The following is a 20,258-nucleotide window of genomic DNA, read 5'->3' as shown; positions in this document are numbered from 1 at the left end:
CATGTTGTTATTTGTGGGGGAGGAGGTAGGGGTCCGCCGCCAGTCCCCTGAACCGCGATGTGGTGTCTTGAGACCACGGAACGCACCTTCCCCCATACATCGTTCCACCTCTTCCTGATGTCATCACTAGTTCTTGGGTGCTGTCCCACTGAGTTGACCCTGTCCACGATTCTTCACCATAGCTCCATCTTCCTAGCTATGGAGGTGTGCTGCACCTGTGATCCGAATAGCTGTGGCTGTACCCGGACGATTTCCTCCACCATGACACTGAGCTCCTCCTCAGAGAACCTGGGGTGTCTTTGCAGTGCCATGGGGTGGTGTGGGTGATGTGTGGGGTGGTGTGTGTTGTGATGTGTGGGGTGATATTTAGAGGTGTGTTGTGTGAGGTGCGTAGATGTTATTTGAGTGATGGTGTTGAGTGCCTGTGGATGCTCTTTTGTAGATGGTTTTGTCTATCTCTGTGTGCTTCTTTCTCAATTGTTGTCTTAGGGGTTTGTGGGTGTGTGTTTTATATTGTATTGGATGTGTGGGAGTGGTGTGTGTATGTGTATCAAATGTGTGTATTTCTGAATTGTCCAATGTGGATGTGTTTTGTAAATGTGTGTGTATTTTGAGCGCAGCGGTGTGTACCGCCAATGGAATACTGCGGTTGAAAGACCGCCACGTGGATTCGTCGGTCGTGATACTGTGGGCTTATTCCTGTTGGCGTGAAGGTGTAAGTTTTGTTATCGCCAGTTTATCACTGACCTTTGGTGTGGTGGATTTGTGTGGGTGTTTAGATTTTGGCGGATTCCGGGCTTTGGGTCATAATGACCGTGGCAAAATTCTGCGGCTGTGTGTTAGCGGTGTTCTGCATGGCAGTAATCGGCTTTTACCTCCAATGTTGTAATGACCCCCTAGTCATTTCTCCCCCGCCCTTACTAGGATGGTAGGCGATTTAAAAAATGGTCTCCATTCCAAAATTTCTTTATCAGCTACAGAACTTTCCTTCTCTAATACTGCACATTGGTTTCACAATGTGAAGTTCACTTTTAACAACTTCCCTCAGAAAATGCTTCCAATCCACATACTATGGCTGTATCGCCACAGTGGATGTGTGTAGGAGGCTGGCCTGGTTTATAGTGGGTAGCTCGGGTACTTACACCTTATACCAGGTCCAGTTATCCCTTATTAGTGAAATGTAGTAGTGTTCTAGCCGCTTAGGCTGATAGAGGTAGCTATAGCAGAGCAGCTTAGGATGAACTAGGAGGCATGCAAAGATCCTGCAATCCCACTTATAGTTACTCAGTACTTATACACAAGTAAAGACAATACTAAGGTGGTCATTACAACATTGGCGGTAAAAGCCGCTTACCGCCATGCAGAAGACCGCCAACACAAAGCCGCGGCTGCGGAATTCCGCCACGGCTATTATGACGCACATGTCGGAATCCGACAAAATTCAGATACCCACACAAATCCGCCACACCAAAGGTCAGTGATAAACTGACGAAAACAAAACCGACACCATCACGCCAACAGAAATACGCCCACACTATCATGACACACGAATCCACGAAATACACACACTCTTACAAAACACAGCCACATTGGACAATTCGAAATACACACACCTGATACACATACACACACCACTCCCACACAGCCATTCCAATATAAAACACACATCCACATCACCCACAAACCCCCACAACAAAAAATTCCAAAAGAAGGCCAGAGAGAGAGCACCAGCAAGAACAACAGCATCCACAGGCACACAAAACCATCACCCACATAACTTCCATGCACCTCACACAACACACCACTACATATCAGCACACTTATCACCACACACTCTACCCCACACATCACCTACACCACCCCATGGCATGGCAAAGACCCCCCAGGTTCTCGGAGGATGAGCTCAGGGTCGTGGTGGAGGAAATCGTCAGGGTAGAGCCACAGCTATTCGGATCACAGGTGCAGAACACCTCCATTGCAAGGAAGATGGAGCTATGGCGAAGAATAGTGGACAGGGTCAACGCAGTGGGACAGCACCCAAGAAATCGGGAGGACAAAAGGAAGAGGTGGATCGACCTACGGGGGAAGGTGCGTTCCGTGGTCTCAAGACACCACCTGGCGGTTCAGAGGACTGGCGGCGGACCCCCACCTCCTCCCCCACAACTAACAACATGGGAGGATCAGGTCTTGGCGATTCTGCATCCTGAGGGCCTCGCAGGAGTAGCTGGAGGAATGGACTCTGGTAAGACAAATCTTAATTATTACATCCCCCACCCTACCTGCATGCATCACATACCCACACCCTCACCCCCAGCACCCCAACTCCCCACATATGTCCCAACATCACAAACCACCCATCCCAACACCAAGCCCTGCCTGCAACAATAAAGCATGGACACCCATCACTAAAGCATGCCCACTGCACATACCCATACAACCTCCTAAACCATCCTCACACAAGGTCCCACACAGGAATGCAAGCACTGGGGTACACGGTCACTCACCCATTGCACACCATGACGCACACAGATGTAATAACCATCCTTTTATACCCCTGCAGGACCCCTACCCAACGTCACCGGACAGGAGGGTCCACACATGTCCACACCACCCACACAAGAGGCCCACAGTGATGACAGCAGCTCTGTCCAACTGGATCTAGATGACCAGCCTGGCCCATCTGGGACCTCAGAACAGTCGGTTCCCTGACACAGTCACAGGCCACCACAGACCTTACCCCCTCTGGAAACACCAGCACAGCACCCACCCAGCGGGCTCATACCTCCATCCCCAGGACACGTCAATCAGCAGTGTGTCCACCACTACAGGGAACCCACCACCCCAACAACAACAGGGACTTAGGGGCAGTGGTAGTGGGCACACGTTCCAGGGGACGGAGGCCCAGGAACACAGGTGAACTGGGAGGGCTGCTGTGCCACAGGGGGCAGACAGGCCAAGAAAACCCACTCTCCACAAGGCCCTCTCCTCCATCATGGGAGCATACCACCACTCCCAGGAGACGATGGCAACGGTACTTGCCAAGTTTCAGGAGACCCAGAGGCTGCAGGAGGGACAGTATATGGGTTTCAGGGAGGAACTCAGAACCATCAGCTCCACCTTGGGCACCATCGTAGGGGTGCTGAAGGAAGTACTCAACACCAGAAGGGACACTGTGGCACTACAAGGGGCCCCTAACACTAGCATGGACGATGAACTGCCCACCACCTCCGCCGGTGCTAGTGGACAGGACGCCCTGCCACAGGACCACCACACCAGCACCCCACCCCCTGCAGAGGGTGAACCACCCCACAAACGGTCCCTGAGATCCAGGACAAAGACAGAGTACGATGCCAAGACCCCTGCCAAGAAATTATACTACCCTGATTATCATCCTACTGTCCCACTTTGTCACCCTGTCCATCTTTAAACTGCCCCAGCTCCACTTCCTATGCCCATTTGGGCAATGCACCTGTGAGACTAATAGACTGGACTCTGCCATGGACATTCCTCTGCCATCACCCCTCACCATTTCACTACCCCCTCCAATATTGAGCACTTAAATAAACACACTTAAAGCACAAAACAATCTAGAGTCTGTCTGTGATTTCAAAATAGTGTATTAGCAATTACAGTGACAAAATGCTCTTTCAATTGTAATGTCAATATACCAATGTCACACAGCTCTAGTCCATGAGGAATCTAAGCAGATGTCACACAGTGGGACCCACATCTGTGAAATCGTAAGGGAAAGTGACAACTCAGTGACCATACACTGGGTGAAAACGACACACAGTAGAGAGGTAGTAGTGTTAAAGTACATGTAGTAGGCAGGTCTGTACTCTTACCTGTGTCTCACTGGAAATATTGCTGGATCACTGAGTCCCTGTTGTTCGTGTCTTCTTCCTGTGCTTCCTTGTCTTCACTGTCCACAGGCTCCACAGCTGCAACAACACCACCATCTGGACCATCCTCCTGCAGAAAAGGCACCTGTCGTCGCAAAGCCAAGTTATGAAGCAAAAAGCAGGCCACGATGATCTGGCACACCTTCCTTGGTGAGTAGAATAGGGATCCACCTGTCATATGGAGGCACCTGAACCTAGTCTTCAGGAGGCCGAAGGTCCGCTCGATCACCCTCCTAGTTCGCCCATGGGCCTCATTGTAGCGTTCCTCTGCCCTTGTCCTGCGATTCCTCACTGGGGTCAGTAGCCATGACAGGTTGGGGTAACCAGAGTCACCTGCAAATGGGGAGGGACAACTGTTAGACACACACTAACCTGAAGGGATATCACCAGACCCAGACAACCATTCACACTGACTTGCCTCCAGGTGCTCACCTAATAGCCACACACGGTGCCTCTGGAGTTGACCCATCACATAAGGGATGCTGCTATTCCGCAGGATGTAGGCGTCATGCACTGAGCCAGGGAACTTGGCATTCACATGGGAGATGTACTGGTCTGCCAAACGTACATCTGTACATTCATAGAATGATAACTCTTCTGGTTTCTGTACACCTGTTCACTCCTGTGGGGGGGGACCAAATCCACATGGGTCCCATCAATGGCACCAATGATGTTGGGCATGTGTCCCAGGGCATAGAAATCCCCTTTCACTGTAGGCAAATCCTCCACCTAAGGGAAAACGATGTAGCTCCGCATGTGTTTCAGAAGGGCAGACAACACTCTGGACAATACGTTGGAAAACATAGGCAGGGACATCCCTGAAGCTATGGCCACTGTTGTTTGAAAAGACCCACTTGCAAGGAAATGGAGCACTGACTGCACCTGCACTTGAGGGGGGATTCCTGTGGGATGGCGGATTGCTGACATCAGGTCTGGCTCCAACTGGGTACACAGTTCCTGGATTGTGGCACGGTCAAGCCTGTATGTGATAATCAAATGTCGATCCTCCATTGTCGACAGGTCCACCAATGGTCGGTACACCTGAAGATGCCGCCATCTCCTCACATGTCCCAGCGGACGGTGCCTATGAAGGAAAACAGCGAGCACAGAGTCAAACAACTCAGAGGTACGTACCCACAGTTTACCCAGAACACCAATCATTCACAAAAGGTGGCCTGTATGTGTGTTGAGTCTAGGCCTAGGTATGTGTGATGCAGTTGGAAATGAAGCCTTGTGGGCCCCTGAAATGGCGGCTGCCTGACCTGTAAAGTGGGAGAATGGGATGTGAGGTAACTGCGCTGGCGTTGTATACCATTGCGGTAGGCGGTCGAATACCACGGCGCAATGCTGCATTGGTTAACATTGGCGGTGATGGTACGCACCGCCGCGGACGTGACTGCCATTTTCTATCTGTTCAATCACTCGATACCTGATCTTCGACAGGAGAGTACCTACACTGCAAGTGCTACTGTGACCTCAGTCTGGAAGAGACAATGGCTCGAGTGTCTGGGGAAAGGGCCCCTGCCTTCACATCGGAGGAGTTGGAGAAGCTCGTGGATGGGGTCCTCCCCCAGTACACACTACTCTACGGTCCTCCAGATAAACAGGTAAGTACACAGGGAGCATGTTGTGTGGGCTATGCCTGTGTGGAGAGGGCTGGATGTAAGGAGGAAGGGGGAGAGTGCTGCATGCATGAAAGACGGTGAATGCATGTGCCACATGGCAAGGGTAGAGATGGGGGACAATCACTTTGACGGTGCAGTTGGTAATAACTTCTCTTTTTCCCCTGTACATTTCATGCAGGTCAGCGCCCAACAGAAAAAAAATATTTGGCGTGCCATCACCAAGGACGTCCAGACCCTGGGGGTCTACCACAGACAGAGCACCCACTGCCGTAAAAGATGGGAGGACATTTGCCCCTGGAGCAAGAAGACGGCGGAGGCTCAGCTGGGGATGGCCTCCTAACGTGGGAGGGGTGCCCATCGCACCATGACTCCCCTGATGATCAGGATCCTGGCGGTGGCCTACCCGGAGTTGGATGGGCGTTTGAGGACATCACAGCAGCCACAAGGGGGTGAGTACACTTTCATTCTGCTGACTTTGCGCGCAGTGGAGGGGTCTGAGTGGGGGAGGTGGGCTGTGGGTTTCCCCAGGCCAGGGCGAGTTCTGTAGGCAAGGCCCCTCCGTAAGGCAGGCCATGTGGTACCCCAGCCCACCACTGTAGAGTGCCCAGTACATCTAGTCATGCCCCTGTGTCATCTATGTCTGCAGATGTCGTCCATAGCCTTGTAGGCCATTTCCCAGGAATTGAAAAGTGGAGCCCAAGAACGCAGCGTAGTGCAGGGGGCTTCTGTGTCTGTCGTGTCCGCCAACTGTAGTGGTAATGCATGCACTCAACATGTCTTTCTTCTGTCTCCCCTCCTTTTTGTGGTCTCCCTGTTCTTGTGTGCATTAGCATCATCAGGCGGAGGAGCAGTGGCACCGGAGCACGAGGGAGCTGCATCCCACATGGCCCTGGAGGGCGACACTACGGAGTCGGAATTCACCAGTGGGACGGAGGGCGAGGGGAGCTCCACGGCGGGGACAGGAGCTGACACCAGCGACACAGACTCGTCCTCTGATGGGAGCTCCCTTGTGGTGGTGGCAACATCTATGCCCCCTGCATCTACAGGTACAGCCACCACCCCCCCTACCAGCACCGCCCTCCCAGCAGCCCCTCACTCTTTGCCCTGTGCCCGCTAACCCAGGAGGGTGGGTATCACCTTCGCCCCAGGCACCTCAGGCCCTGCCCCAGTCACCCCTGCTGCCCTCAGTGAGGAGGCCACTGACCTCCTCAGGTCCCTCACTGTTGGGCAGTCTACCATTTTGAATGCCATCCAGGGTGTAGAGAGGCAGTTGCAACAAACCAATGCATTCCTAGAGGGCATTTATTCTGGTCAAGCGGCCCTTCAGCAAGCTTTTCAGACTCTGGCCTCAGCACTGATGGCAGCCATTGTCCCCGTCTCTAGCCTCCCCCCTCCAACTTCCTCCATCCCGACCCAATCGCCTGTACCTCAGCCTATCCCAAGCACACCTACAGACCAACATGCACACACGTCAACACCCAAGGGAAGCTCAGGCAAACATAAGCACCACACATCCCACAGGCACTCACGCAAGCATCACACACATGCAGACACACCAACATCCACTGCCTCCACTGTGTCCCCCTCCTCCTCGTCTCCCTCCTCCCTCCCAGTCTCGTCTACACTCACACCTGCATGCACTAACTCTAAAGCCACTACGTCCCTCTCCAGCACACCCACCACCAAATCCCGCTCACGTGCAGTCACCACCCCACTACCATTCACACGTCCCATGTGTCCTCTCCCAGTGTGTCTGTGACGCCCCCTCCCAAGATACACAAACGCAGGCACACACCCACCCAACAGTCATCCACCTCACGACAGCCTCCAGCGCATGCACCTTCATCCAAAGTCACCAAACGTACACCTCCTACAACCACCACCTCTTCCTCCACTCCCAAACCCCCTCCAGCTACCCGTCCCAGTGTGTCCCAAAAACATTTCCTGTCCAACCTTGCCCTCTTTCCCACACCTCCCCCACCCCGTCCGTCTCATAGGTCCCGAACTAGCACCTCAGCCACAACATCTCCGGGACCAGTGGTGCCTGTAGTCACCGGAATATGGAGTGCACCGGCCACCAGGGCAGCCAGTGTGGCACGGAGCCACAGAACAGACAGTCCCCCACCTGTGAAGCATCAGAAGATGGCCAGTGCCTGGCGGGAGAGGGGGAAGACTCCAGCCACAAAAGCTGCTACCAGGGGTCCCGTTGGGAGTGTGGAGTCAGCTGTGACACCTTCCAAGGTGGGGAAGGGCCACAAGAAACCCGGCAAGTCTGGGAAGAGCAGCACGGCGGACAAGACCGCAATCATCCTCGATGCCCAGGAGGCCACCGCCAGCATCAGCCCACCTGCCCAGGAGGCCACCGCCAGCACCAGCCCACCTGCCCAGGAGGCGACCGCCAGCACCAGCCCACCTGGCCAGGAAGCCAGCACCAGCCCACCAGGCCAGGAGGCCACCGCCAGCACCAGCCCCGCTGGGTCATGAAGGACCGCCAGCAAAAGCCCCGCTGGGCCATGAAGGACCGCCAGCAAAAGCCCCGCTGGGCCATGAAGGACTGCCAGCAGCTGAGACCCTGCAATGGAGACTGAACAGGGCACCGCCATCTCAAGCACTGCTGAACAGGCCACCGCCGTCTCAAGCACCTCTGCACAGGGCACCACCATCTCAAGCACCGCTGAACAGGGCACCGCCGTCTCAAGCACCGCTGAACAGTGCACCGCCGTCTCAAGCACTGCTAGCCCATGAGCGGCAGGGACACTGACGCAGCTGAGTCCGCCACGGGGTGAATGATGCACTCTGGGCACCATGCCTCCTCCAGAACCAGTGGAGACTGTCATCCACTACCTCTGTCCTTAGCAGGATGAAGCACTCTGGGCACCATGCCCCCTCCAGAACCAGTGGAGACTGTCACCCACTACCTCTGTCCTTAGCAGGATGAAGCACTCTGGGCACCATGCCCCCTCCAGAACCAGTGGAGAAATCCATCCACTAACTCTGTCCTTAGCAGGATGAAGCACTCTGGGCACCATGCCCCCTCCAGAACCAGTGGAGAGATCCATCCACTACCTCTGTCCTTAGCAGGATGAAGCACTCTGGGCACCATGCCCCCTCCAGAACCAGTGGAGAGATCCATCCACTACCTCTGTCCTTAGAAGGATGAAGCACTCTGGGCACCATGCCCCCTCCAGAACCAGTGGAGACTGTCATCCACTACCTCTGTCCTTAGCAGGATGAAGCACTCTGGGCACCATGCCCCCTCCAGAACCAGTGGAGAGATCCATCCACTACCTCTGTCCTTAGCAGGATGAAGCACTCTGGGCACCATGCCCCCTCCAGAACCAGTGGATACTGTCACCCACTACCTCTGTCCTTAGCAGGATGAAGCTCTCTGGGCACCATGCCCCCTCCATAACCAGTGGAGACTGTCATCCACTACCTCTGTCCTTAGCAGGATGAAGCACTCTGGGCACCATGCCCCCTCCAGAACCAGTGGAGAGATCCATCCACTACCTCTGTCCTTAGCAGGATGAAGCACTCTGGGCACCATGCCCCCTGCAGAACCAGTGGAGACTGTCATCCACTTGTGAGACTGTGGCTTTGCACTCCCCAGGATTGAACAGTGGGAAACCCACCCACTATGGAGACTTGAGAGGCTGTGGCTTTGCACTCCCCAGGATTGAAAAGTGGGCAACCCACCCACTGTAGAGACTTGTGAGACTGTGGCTTTGCACTCCCCAGGATTGAACAGTGGGCAAACCACCCACTGTAGAGACTTGAGAGACTGTGGTTTTGCACTCCCCAGGATTGAACAGTGGGCAAACCACCCACTGTAGAGACTTGAGAGACTGTGGCTTTGCACTCCCCAGGATTGAACAGTGGGCAAACCACCCACTGTAGAGACTTGTGAGACTGTGGCTTTGCACTCCCCAGGATGTAACAGTGGGTATGTGGCCCCCTCATGGATTTTGCGTTGTGCACTCAAGCGGCTGAGGTGCCCCCCCTTTCCCTCCCCCTGAGGTGCCTGTTTAGTTGCTCTCTGATGCCCCTGCAGTGTTCTCTCCGTCATGGTCGGGGATCTTGTGTGGGCCTCGCCCATACCGTGTGGTCCCAGTGTTCCACGGACTTTCTTAGTGCACTACCTGAAGTACTATGCTTGGTATATATTTTGTACATGGTGTATATATATATTTCTGCCTACTTGCTTTTAAAATATTACAATGGTTACACTCATTTTCTATTGTCTTTGCATTCTTCCGGGGGGCTTGGGGGTGTAACTGTAATGTATTGATATGCATTAGTGGGGGTGTTGTAGTGGGTGAGGGTGGGGGTGTTGCATGTGTGTGTCCGTGTTTTTTCCCTCCCCCCTCTCCTGTGTCGTAGGTGCAGTACTCACTGTGGTCTTCGCTGCCAGCATTCGTGTTCCTGGTAGAGGAGCAGGAAGACTATTGCAGGTAGAATTTGGAGTCCCGGGTCCATGGCGTCCTCGTGGGGTGTGTAGAGGTGAGTGTTTTCCCTTCGGTATTCCTGTTTCCGCCGTGTTTTTATCTGTGGTGAATCCGCCCCGGAAAAGGTGGCGGATTGGCCTGTCACAACAGTGTGGGCGGTACATTGTCTGTTGGCGGTGCCCGCTGCGTTGTTTATTTGTACCGCCATGGCGGTCGTAGTGTTAAAGTGTCTGTCTTTGTTGGCGGTTTCTGCCACGGTCGTAATTGCAATATTTTACCGTCTGGCTGTTGCCGGTCGCCCCGCCGCTTTAACACCGACTGCCAGGGTTGTAATGACTGCCTAAGTGTTACCAAAAATAAAGGTAGTTTATTTGGGTGACACAAGGCCAAAAATATCTTAGAGGCAATACTCCTTCTAGAGGTAAGTATTATACACAATATATACACTAGACACCCAAGTAAGGTAAGTAATTAGACATAGCGTAGTGCAAGCAAATATACATGCTATAGAATGCAATGGGAGAAAATAGGTCTAGGGGCAACACAAACCATATACTAAGAAAGTGGAATGTGAATCACAAATTCCCCCCTAGGCAGGTGTAGTGTGTGCAGAATTGCTGGGAGAGTAAGAATATAGTAAAGGTAAGTAAATTAGCCCTCCCCAGAGCCTAGAAATACAGGAGTAAATGACTGCAAGTTTTCTTAGGACACACTACAAGTGGTGATTAGAGTTATTGCAAGAACCAAGCAAGACTGCAAACAACAAATGGAGGATTATTGGACCTGAAGACCTGCAAATGAAGGAGACCAAGTCCAGAACTCGAAAGAAGTTCCAGGAAGGACAGGAACCCCTGCCAACCCAGAAAGGACTGCAGAAATGCACCCAAGGAAGATGTCAGCAGGTTCCTGCATGATGCACTGGATGTCCCATGAAGAGAAGTTGGATGCAGGTGAGTTTTGGTGCTGGGATTCTCCACCAAGCCTTGGTTCCAGCAAATTTGCATTTTGTGTCAAGTTGGTGCTATCTGGACCCAGGAGGGACCTGGGGCCTCAACTCTGAGGGAGGAGGAAAAGGGGGCTCTCAGCACTTCACAGAGCCCTCAGGACGCCAGACAGCACCCACTGGTGTCCCAGGACATGGGGACAAATGGGATGCAAAATGCGGTTGGTGCAGCGCTACAAAGGAAGGTCCCACGCCAACAACTCAGCAAGTTGAGTGTCACAGGATAGAGTGCTGGGGACCTGGGCCTGGCTGTGCATGAAGGAATTTTGCAAAGAGTGCACAGAGGCCACAGGAGGTCAAAAAGACACGGTGCACAGGGGTACTGTCATTCTCGGGGAAGGCAAGGTCTTACCTCCTCCAAATTGGGACAGCAGGACCTCAGTACAGTCTGTGTCAATGGGGTCCACCCTCCGTGTTCCAAGGAGCATGCTCATCACCAGGAGAGGAGTCCAAGAGAACCAGGAGCCACAAAAGCACAGCAACAATAAATAATTACACAGGATTAAATAAAATGTGTGTATAAAATATGTACAATACATGTATATGAATAAAATAATAAAATTAAATAGGAATAAGAGTTTAAATAAAAATAGAGATTGAATGCGCTCCCGGTGTGAGTCTAACATTCTTGTTAACACCATTATATTGGTAAAAACTTCCCTCTGACAATCCAGCTTGCCCCAAGGAATTTGGCAACAGCAATCACTAACATAGGTCGAATATCTGATCTAAGAATTCGAAGAGCTAAGTCAGACCTGCGCACTCCTAGCTGTCTACAAGCCGGGGTCAACCATTTCCTGCATGGAGCAGTGTATGCAGGGCAGACAAATAGGGCGTGGGGGAGGTTTTCAATGGGTGCTTTACAAGCTGGGCAGATTGTTGCTTCGTCATGTGACCAGCAACTAGTGAATAGTCTTAATGGCAGGGTGCCCATACGGAACTGGAAGTACAACTCCCTTTCTCTTGGCACTGTGATTATGACCCAGAAAGCCTCGTATTTGCACGTATCTTTAGGTTAGTGAAGTCACATGATACTGTACAATGAAGAGTGACCCTTGTGTCTTTAGAGTCTACCATGTGCCAATACAATTTTTTAAGATCACTTTTGGAAGGAAATGAAGTAGTGGTTGGGGAATCCCACAGTTCTCTGAGCCCAAGCGAATAAAGTAACCCCTTGATGTGTCTAAGCCAGGGGATACTATGTGAATGGTCAGCTTCTAGGATGACCTGTAGGGCTGTAGTAAATGAGGCGAGCTCTGGGGTGGTCCAAAGGCACCGCCAATACAAGAGGGGGCGTAGACGGGCTTTGTGGTCAATGCGTTTCATGCCTAGGTCTTTAAAAAGATGAAACAGTGGAGTACTCAACTGGAGAGGCACTATATTCCGTAAGAAGTTATTTCCAGACACTTTTATTTCTTGGGCTGTGGCATAGCCCCAGAGTTCTGCCCCATAAAGGGCTGAGCTTACTGCCTTGGTTTCATATATCCGGGTCGCAGGGCGTATTGGTTTGGTATATGAAAAGTTAAAGTCCTTTATTAAGACCCCTGTTGTTTGCTTTAGCTTGAGTGCTTGCTTTGCAATATGGGAATTCCAAAGCATTGTTTCCGTTAGCAGTATGCCCAGGTAGCTGAAAGTGTCAACCTTTTCAAGTGGAGTTCCCTCAAGAGTGAACTTTCCTCTAAATGATCTGTTTGGATTGAGTGTCATCAGTTTAGTTTTAGAGGCATTGATTTCAAGTCCCCTTGTGGAGCAAAATTCCTCAAAACACGCAAGGAGTTTACGTAATCCACTTGGGGTCTTGGATATCAGCAATGTATCATCTGCGAAGAGCAGAACTGGAATTTTCTGTGTGCCTAATGATGGTACATCAGCCTCCAGTCTAAGTAAAAAGGGGACAATATAATTTATGTACAGGGAGAACAGGGTTGGGGCAAGGACACACCCTTGCCACACACCCCTTGACGCCTGAATTATGTCAGTTAACTGGCCCCTATCGTCCCACCTGACACATGCATAATTACCTTTGTGGAGCTGAGTTAGTAAAACAAGAATGTGCTCAGGGATTCGCATTAGGAAAAGAACTTCGCACAGCTTGTTACGGGGTACTAAATCGGATGAGGATTTCAAGTCCACAAAAGCAATGTACAAGTTCCCTTTGCCAAAAAAAAACGTTTTTCCAATATAAGAGCAGGAACCTAAGGGCTTGCTCAATGGTAGATATTTGTTTTGTGAAAACCTGCCTGGAGGGGACTAAGAATATAGCGTTCTTCCATCCAGTCTTGAATTTTACCCAGAAGGCAATGACAAAACACTTTCTGCACACAGTCTAATAGGCTAATAGGCCTATAATTGCTGGCTTCTGTCGCCCTTTTTAAAAATGGGGATAATGATGGCCCCTTTCCAAGACTCAGGGATTGGTGCCTCAGATTCTATTGCATTTGCTATGATGGGGATATATCTTGACCAGATAGCTATATCGGTTAAGAATAGATCTGCTGGGACACCATCCAAACCAGGTGCCCTGCCGTGCTTTAGGGAGCCTAAAGAGTATACTATGTCTGCTTGGGAAAATAGTTGCAGCACTGGAGGGGTAGGTATGAGAGTGATAGATGAGCAAGTGTCCTTCTGTGAAGAGGTAGAACTATCATGGTTGTAAGAATATAACCCACTGAAGTGATCTACCCAGTCCTTTGGTGCGATTTTAGTTGTAAGTGGAGATCGCTGTTTCCAGAGCCGGGCGCTGGCAGGGACCAAAATGTGCTGCAGTTCCTCTCTTGTGCTGCATCACTAAGTGCAACCCACCACTTCTCATCTTGTTCACTTTTAGCTTTGTTAATGACAGATTTGTAAGACTTTCTAGCTAGGCTAATTGCTTTTACATCCTTGGATTTAATAGCTTGGATTAAGTGCTTGTTTGTTAAACCAGCAATGCCTACCCTTAGGCCTCTTACTATCAGGGGCTGCGTCAGCTGAGAAGAGGGCCGCAATACCCTTAAACATGTAGGGGCATATTTATACTCCGTTTGCGCCGAAATTGCGTAGTTTTTTTCGACGCAATTTAGACGCAAAACTAACTCCATATTTATACTTTGGCGTTAGACGCATCTAGCGCCAAAGTTCATGGAGTTAGCGTCATTTTTTGGCGGGAACAACTTCCTTGCATTAATGAGATGCAAGGGAGGCGTTCCCGTCTAAAAAATAGACTCCGAGGCATGTGCGTGGGATTTATACTCCCGGGCAAAAATCACGCCCGGGAGTGGGCAAGTCTAAAAAACCTGCTTTAGCGCCGGATTTTAACGCCTGTGTCAGGGCAGGCGTTAAGGGACCTGTGGGCCCAGAGGTGCCCCCCCATGCCCCCAGGGACCCCCCCTGCCACCCTTGCCCACCCCAAGAGGACACCCAAGGATGGAGGGACCCATCCCAGGGACATTCAGGTAAGTTCAGGTAAGTATATATATATATATATATTTTTTATTTTTTTTTGGCATAGGGGGGCCTGATTTGTGCCCCCCTACATGCCACAATGCCCAATGACCATGCCCAGGGGACAGAAGTCCCCTGGGCATGGCCATTGGGCAAGGGGGCATGACTCCTGTCTTTACTAAGACAGGAGTCATGTTAATGGCGTCTGGGCGTCGTGAAAAAATGGCGCAAATCAGGTTAAGTCGATTTTTGTGACTCAACCTGACTTGCCCCATTTTAAGACGCCCATACGCCATTTTCCCCAACGCCGGCGCTGCCTGGTGTACGTGGTTTTTTTCCACGCACACCAGGCAGCGCCGGTCGGCTAACGCCGGCTAACGTCATTCAATAAATACGGCGCCCGCATGGTGCTTCAGAATGGCGTTAGCCGGCGCTAATTTTTTTGACGCTAAACTGCGTTGGCGCAGTTTAGCGTCAAAAAGTATAAATACGGGCCGTAATGTGAGTTATGCTTACTTCCTCATTAGTGTATATAGACGCCCCTTTAGGGAAGTCAATGTGGTCCTTAGGGTGTCATTGGCTGTGTCAATGAGTGTTGGTCGAGCCAGAACCTGGTTCCACTTTAGGTGGCGTTTGTCATTGACCAAACTAATCTCCTTTGGTGCTTTAGCTGAGTTGTTAATTATGGGGAGCTGGCAGCTCAAAGCTAACAAGTGGGCTGAAAGAGGATTATGGTCACTTTCTGATCTCTCGCATTCCATCATGTCAATCACCAAAAGCCATAATCTTACGCCGACTAGACAATAGTCAATTCTACTGGTGTGGTTAACTTTGTTGTACGTGTGACAGCCCTTTACATCTGACTTGATCCTACCATTTAGTGCCCTAAGTCCAAATAACATTGTCAATTATTTAACTTGAACAGCAACTTGGGACAACCTTTTGATGGGCGGGATATCCAGTGCAGGGATAGCCCATGCCTGGTCCTCATCGTGAGTGGACCCATGATCATCCCAGTCGAGAGGTTCACATGTGACGTTAAAGTCACCTGCGACAATGATTTTGTAATGTCGGGGACAGTTTTGCAGAAAAGTGTCCAGGGTGGAGAGGGTTTTGGATAAACCGCCCGACCCCTCTGGCATAGATGTTTAATAAAATCACAACTTTATCAGCCCCGAATAATAGTTGAAGACCTAGCAGATCGGGGGAGTCAATAGGTTGCTTTACTATGCGGCAATTTAGTGACGTTCTGGTCTAGATGGCTAGATGCCCAGAGGGCCTCCCCCTAGTGCTGGCCATAGCAGGAATATAAAAGTTGGAGTAGTCAGTTAGAAAGAGTGGATCAGTTGACCATGTCTCTTGAAAGAGACATATGTTGTGCTCATCAATAAAGGAAGTGAAGGACGGGAGGTGAAGGATAGATCTCAGGCCTGCCACATTCGACAAGACAATTCATACCCCGGTGGTTGAGTGGACAACCCTGTCCACTGACGTATTTGAGGATTTGGTTGCTAACGGTGGGTTTAGCAAGTGAGGTCGCTTAGAAGGAGAGGGGTCATCCTCACTGTTGTCCAGTTGATGCAGATTAGAGTTATAGTAAGCATGTACGGGACCTGACCTGGTCCTAGGTGTGGTATTCTCATACTTTGCTGTCTATGATGAGTGTGAGTCACAGGGGAAAGAATGTGCAGTGTTGTCATGGGCGTGCAGTAGATCAGAGGAGGACTGGTAGGGTCTGTACGGCGGAAGATCGTGGGTGCTTGCAGCGGCAATACTGGGGGCTACAGCCAGACCGGGGACAGTTGTTTCATGTAAGTCAGGGGGAAGCTCAACATGCACTTCATCATTTTTGCTAAGAGCAGATGGTTTGCCTGATGGGCAATGGTTGGAGTGGGCCATGCAATGTGCAGATGAGCTAGGATATTTAAACTGGATACAGGATTGCTCTGGAGCACTTGTCCTTGCAACTAGGGCCTCTAGGTTGTCCACCATACTTCTATCCCCGAATGTCAACTGTAAAGTGTCAAAGTGTGTGCCAGGGTCGGGCCTTCTTACTGCATCAATTATGTCCTTGTGGATTACAGAGTAACAGCCTCTTGCATGGCAAATCCAATGAATTGCCTTGTTTCTAATAGAATCTCCCCCTTCTCTGGATGCCAATGGGTTTAGCTTAACAGTCCTTGTGGAATGGAGTCGGTCAATTATGGGCTTAGCTGTGTATTTAGGGACAATATTGCTTGTAGGTTTTGTAATTGGATAGCAGGCATCCAGTGTATTCCCTGCGCTTAAACTTATATGGGAGGTGGACTGGTCAGATTCCTTTATCTTAGCATTGGCTTAGAATTGGTCAGCGCAACCATTTGCTTGTGTTGTGGGCAATTTCATTGTGGTACCTAAGTGGTATGATGTTGGATGGCAATAATGATTTATAGAACTTGTTGTGTCTGGAGAAATTAACTGCTTAACTACTGCAATTAAGGAATTAACCATAGACTTTAATTCGGACCCCTCCCTTTTTAGATCTTGTATGCATAGCATGTGCTGGACTGAGTGCTTATTTACATTTACATCTACATCTACTAACCCACCCTGGTGCATTGATCTGGGGCATCCTGAGAGTCTAGGATGTTTATTAGGGGGGTGAAGTGGTTAACGCACTGGATAGGGTCGCTGGGGTTAGCTGAAGGCTTATCTGCCGATATTGGGGATGCGTGGCAGATGACATCCCTACCCTCCCCCTGGCCTGTGGAGGTTATGGCCTGTTTTCCGTGCTTGACAAATATGTCAGCAATTTTTTTATGGCCAACGCCCTTCCTGGCAGGCGAGGACTCTCCCCCAATTCCGGTGGGGCTGCTGTCCGGGGGGGAGTTTAAAATTCCTAATATTCGTCAAGAAGGTTGTCAGTTCTGTCCATAACACAGTTGTTGACTACAGGCTTCTGCCTTTTCCACTTGGTTTTTCACACCACCCCTGTCCCACCCTCTATTGTCTTCCTTTTGCCCATATGTTTATAGTTAATGGATAGCTGCTTAAAAATACTCCTGCAAGAAGATACAGTAGTGGCAATAGTCAATGGTGCCTATTTAAAGAAAAATGTTAGGGAAGAGGCCCAGCCCAGCCTCCTCTGGGCTATGATGGGCATGGATGGGCCCGCCCTTGGCCCGGGCTTCACCCGGGCACAGCCTGCACACGTCCCGTGGTGCGAAGTGCCCCCACACGCTAAATAGCACTCGTTGGTGTGATCAAGTGGATTCAGGTGCTCACAAGATGGCCACCCCCTGGGGCCACAAAGCAGTCCGGGATATGTAGTCCCTCAGAGTTCATGGCGCGTCCCACGCTGCGAAGTGCCACCACGCGCTATATAGCGCTCGTTGGTGTGATCAAGTGGATGTAGGTGCTCACCAGATGGCCGCCTCATGGGGCCACAAAGCAGTCCGGGATATGTAGTCTCTCAGAGTTCCTGTCGCGTCCCCGTCACTTCACAGGAGAATTTCTTAGGTCTTCCTGTTGCACGGTGAAGACAGGGAGTCCCCAGAGTGTGCACACCATGGAAACTGTACAGTTGCTGGAAGGAGCTGAAGTTCCAGAGGAAAAGTAGCCCTTCTGGATACTTTGTTGCTATTACAGTGGTTCCTGGAGCACTTTGCAGTTTATCCGAGGTCAGAGGATGAAGCAGTAGGTGCCAAGGATTCCTGCTGGAAACTTGCAAGTAGAATCTGAAGGGAACCCACAGGAGAGATCCTGAATAGCCCTGAGGGGGGATTTGCTACCTTATCAGGTAAGGACCTATCAGGAGGGGTCTATGAAGTCACCAGCTTGCACTGGCCACTCGTAGGACTCCAGAATGTCCCCACACCTTGCAAAACAAGATTGCTGAAGTCTAGGACACCATGGAGGAGCTGTGGGCACTACCCCTAGGGTGGTGATGGACAGGGGAGTGGTCACTCCCCTTTCCTTTGTCCAGTTTCCTGCCAGAGCAGGGACTGGTGGTCTCTGAACCGGTGTAGACTGGCTTATGCAAGGAGGACACCATTTGTGCCCTTCAAAGCATTCCCAAAGGCTGGGGGAGGCTACCCCTCCCCAGCCTGTTACACCTATTTCCAAAGGAAGAGGGTGCAAAACCATCTTCCCAAAGGAAATGCTTTGATCTGTCTTCCTGGGACTGATCTGCTCAGACCCCCAGGAGGGCCGAACCCTGTCTGTGAGGTGGCAACAGCTGTAGCTGCATTGCAAGCCTCAGAGAGCTGGTTTGGCAGTACTGGGGCTCCATGGTGGAGCCCCCAGGATGCATGGAATTGGCTCCCCAATAACATATTTGGAATGGGGGGACAGTTCCTTGATCTTAGACACCTTACATGGCCATATTCGGAGTTACTATTGTGAAGCTACATATAGGTATTGACCAATATGTAGTGCACGTGTGTAATGGCGTCCCGCCACTCTCAAAATCCTGGGAATTGGCCCTGAACCGTGTGGGGGCACCTTTGCTAGAGCAAGGGTGCCCTCACACTTAGGCCCATATTTATACTTTTTTAGCGTCTCACTTGCATAATTTTTTAACTCAAAAGGGGCGCAAACTTACAAAATGCAATTGTTTTTAGTAAGTTTGCACCGCTTTTGCATCAAAAAGCGGCGCAAATGCAGCGCAAAAAAAGTATAAATACGGGTCTTAGTAACTTTGCACCTAACCTTCAGTCAGTGAAGGTTAGACATATAGGTGACTTATAAGTTACGTAAGTGCAGTGAAAATGGCTGTGAAATATTGTGTGCACAATTTTACGAAGGCTGCAATGGCAGGCCTGTGGAAGGGTTTGTCTGAGCTCCTTATGGCTGGCAAAAGAAATGCTGCAGCCCATAAGGATATCCTGGAACCCCAATGCCCTGGGTACCTAGGTACCATATACTAGGGACTTATAAGGGGGGTCCAGTGAGCCAATTGAAATTGGTAAATGAAGTCACGAGCCTATAGGGACAAATTTAAAAGCAGAGAGAGCATAAGCACTGAGGTTTTGGTTTGCACAGTCTCAGTGACACAGTCAAACACTATACACAACACACACATTGTGCCATAAACTATGAGCACTGGGGGCCTGACCAGCAGGATCCCAGTGAGACAGGCAATAATATACTGACATACAGGTAAAAATGGGGGTAACATGCCAAGAAAGATGGTACTTTCCTACAATGTGGAATCGCACTACCCAGCAACCCTTCTCTTAAAGATCAATGATTGGTGGTATGATATGCAGGGAGATCCAGCATACACATTGGAGAAAGGGGTAATGGGTCCCTCCTCACTAGTGGCATACCGTTACAGCGGAGGTTGACACACAGATTTGTCACCGGCAACTCAAACAGTCCTTAGACTATGGCAAATGTCCCTCCAACAAATGAAATGGTGGGGAAGGTTGGCAGAACAGACACCACTGTGGTGCAGCAACATGTTACTACAGACGGCCAGATTGTGAGGACTCTAAAAGTGGGATCTCTTTAGGACCTGCACCCTGAGTGATGTTATGCAAGGCATAATGCTTAACTCCTTTCTAGACTTGCAAATGGAATATCAATTGCATTGCAGCCAATTTTTCCGCTACTTACAATTCTGTCATGCACTAACCTCTTGTATACATACTTTATGAGAACTTCACAAATTTAATCCACTTGAGGGTTAGCTCCTCCTGGTAGACCATGATGATCACTGAATTGCAAAAATATATCAGACACATATCTAATCAGCCAGACAAGTTTGGCTCCCTTCACACAGATTAGGAATCTAATGCGGAGGAACAGGACAGAGATTCTCTGGTCCCCGCAAGAAGCAGCCATTGCAGCCCGCCTTTGCTTAATTCAAGCTTAAATA

This window comes from Pleurodeles waltl, chromosome 9 (genome assembly GCF_031143425.1).
Source record: "Pleurodeles waltl isolate 20211129_DDA chromosome 9, aPleWal1.hap1.20221129, whole genome shotgun sequence".
NCBI classification, from domain to species: Eukaryota; Metazoa; Chordata; class Amphibia; order Caudata; family Salamandridae; genus Pleurodeles; species Pleurodeles waltl.
This window is presented reverse-complemented; position numbering follows the sequence as displayed.